This window comes from Kryptolebias marmoratus, linkage group LG2 (assembly GCF_001649575.2).
Source record: "Kryptolebias marmoratus isolate JLee-2015 linkage group LG2, ASM164957v2, whole genome shotgun sequence".
Classification (NCBI taxonomy): Eukaryota; Metazoa; Chordata; class Actinopteri; order Cyprinodontiformes; family Rivulidae; genus Kryptolebias; species Kryptolebias marmoratus.
The window spans coordinates 31027803-31030238 of record NC_051431.1 but is presented as its reverse complement, the minus strand read 5'-3'; the positions used below and the strand labels follow the sequence as shown (position 1 = coordinate 31030238).

At 41.1% G+C, this 2436-nt stretch overlaps 1 protein-coding gene across 2 annotated transcripts in view; it reads left to right on the top strand.

Moving 5' to 3' along the window:
• The first annotated feature begins 1441 nt into the window (after window positions 1-1441).
• Window positions 1442-2436, top strand: part of pxylp1 (2-phosphoxylose phosphatase 1) — a 23074-nt gene continuing 22079 nt past the window's right edge. For both annotated transcript variants that reach the window (XM_025002394.2, XM_017439647.3), the window contains exon 1: window positions 1442-1569. The gene's annotated coding sequence lies outside the window, so the exon portion shown is untranslated. The remainder of the gene's footprint in view (window positions 1570-2436) is intronic.

The following is a 2436-nucleotide window of genomic DNA, read 5'->3' as shown; positions in this document are numbered from 1 at the left end:
CAAAAGGGGATGGAAGCTCTTCTGTTTCTTCTGCTGCTGGAGAAGAGGACATCTCAAAAGCAGACAGGGACACAGTCTCATCCTGTGCTGCCACATTTCCTGATGTGCTTGGAGACACACCGCACCGCGCCATCAAATGTCGGAAGATGACCTGGAACTGGCTGGCTGAAGGGTTGTTATTCCAGCCCCCTAAAACACACAAACACCACATTTACACTCACAGTTACCCAGATAATATGCATACATAGAGACAAACCACATGATAAAAACAAATCTGAAATTCTTACCTGATGCCCTGATTGAATTAAAGAGGAGCTCCAAGTGATCCTGGCTAAAGCGATAGGTGCAGACGTATCGCTGACGCTGAAGCTGTTCTGGAATCATCAACATCAGGGTGTCAATGTTGATGATGAATCCAATGACAGATAGGTACCTTCAAAAGGAAATGATCTGTCAGTGTAATCATGGTGAACCAGGATACTTCAAGAGAGCACTACTTGATTTTGTTCATTTATAGATGTTAAAGCAACAAGAAACAATATTGTAACAGAAATGAAAAAGCTTGAAAACATCAACACTGCCATACATACCATTATGGCACTTTTAATGAATAAAAACCAGGATGTAGGATGCAGATTCAATACTGATATGTTTTAATGTTAATGACAGAGAGTGGGAGTGGGTGACAAGAGTTTTGAATATAAGCAGGGTCATAACATAACATACATCTCAGTGTAATACAAAATACGTGTCTGATTCCTTCACATTCAGAAAGGGGAAAAACATTTTCTATATAGTACGGCATTAAATTATGGAATCCTTACAGCGTAATGATACACCTACCCTGTGGAGATGAGCTGGGAGACAGAAGACTGAAGGAACAGCTCCAGCTCTGATCCTGACTGTCTGACCTGTCCTGTCAAAGGTCTCTGGGCTGAAATGCTCACTGCAGAGCATGGATGATGGACCAGCAGAAAACCCTTCCCTCCTGACAGCCTTTTCCCATTGCTTTCTCAGCTCTTTATCTTTGGGAAACCTACATAAGGTTTAAAAATGTTGGCTAAGCAACTAACAACCATCAGAGTAGTTACTTTGGGCTAATGTAGTTAAACAGGAAAGACTTCTTGGTTGTTTGGAGGCAGGTTTCACCGTGGAAATTAACAATATTATGCGTGGGAATTCATAGTATTAGCCACAAAGTCAGCAGATTTTGTCCTTACAATGACAATATAATGGCCGAATACAATCAGAAGTATTTTTTGTTCTTACCATTAAAAGGTGATGACATCAGCTCTGGTTTGAACTGTAAACCGGTTACTATAATTCCACGCAGCACATGAATGAGGCATCTTCTCCTCCACTTTGCCACATCCAATATGGCGGCGACGCTGACGTACGGTTCGGCGCTGAAAGGGGCGTCTACGTCTTCATGTCTGTGGCCGGAACACCTTGTGGTCTGGCTTACTGGCATCTCTGAAGAGGCGGCTAGCTTTACCTCAGTGAGGAAACAGAGCTCTGGATTTAAGTATCAGTTCTTGCAGTTTGCTCGTTGAGCGTCAAGTCCTGCAGGTAAGACCTGGTTAGATGTAAGTTAGTGGAGAATTTGTACTCGACCGTTTGTCTTTGGCCATTTTTGCAGCAGAAAGGACGGTGGTCGATGTTACTCTGCTGCTGCTGCTGCTTTGTTGTTCGCACAACACGACGCTAGTTTTAACTACTGCCTGTAACTTGTCCTGTGTTCATCTCCGGGAAGCAACAAGTATGGGGGAGCGAAGTTAGAGTACAGTCCTCCCTACGCCGTTCAGTGGGATTTATTTATAAATGCACGTTCAGGAAGGACGTCAGCTAGCTAAGCCTCAGCTAACTAGTTAACTTGTTCGCTCTTTTCAGGCAGTGAACCTCAATGAATTAACACGTAAATTTCGCATTCTTGGGTTCCGTTTTCTTCGTACTGTTAAAGGAACTTGCTGGATCATCTAATTATAAAGATAACTAGAGAAATTGCATTTCCTGCGAAAATGCAGTGTGAATGCTTTTTTGCTGAATGATTTGACTGAAAGCTGCTGAAGAAGCTGAAACTAGGCGGAACAAACCCTTAAAACTGCAGAAAAATACTTAAAATAACAGAATAATCCTTAAAAATAACAGAACAATACTTAAAATTAGCAGAATGATCCTTAAAATTGCAGAACAATCCTTGAAACAGCACAAGAATCCTGAAAAATAGCTGAAAGAACCTTGAAAACATCCCAAAAAGCAGAACAGAACCTAAAAATAGCAAAACCTTAAGAACGCCTGAAAGGACATTAAAACAGCAGAACTATTAATAAAAAAGCAAAAAAATCCTTAAAAACAGCAGAACAGACCAGTAAAACTTCAGAACAAACCCTTAAAACAGCAGAACAATTTATAATAACACCTTAACAACCCTTAAAA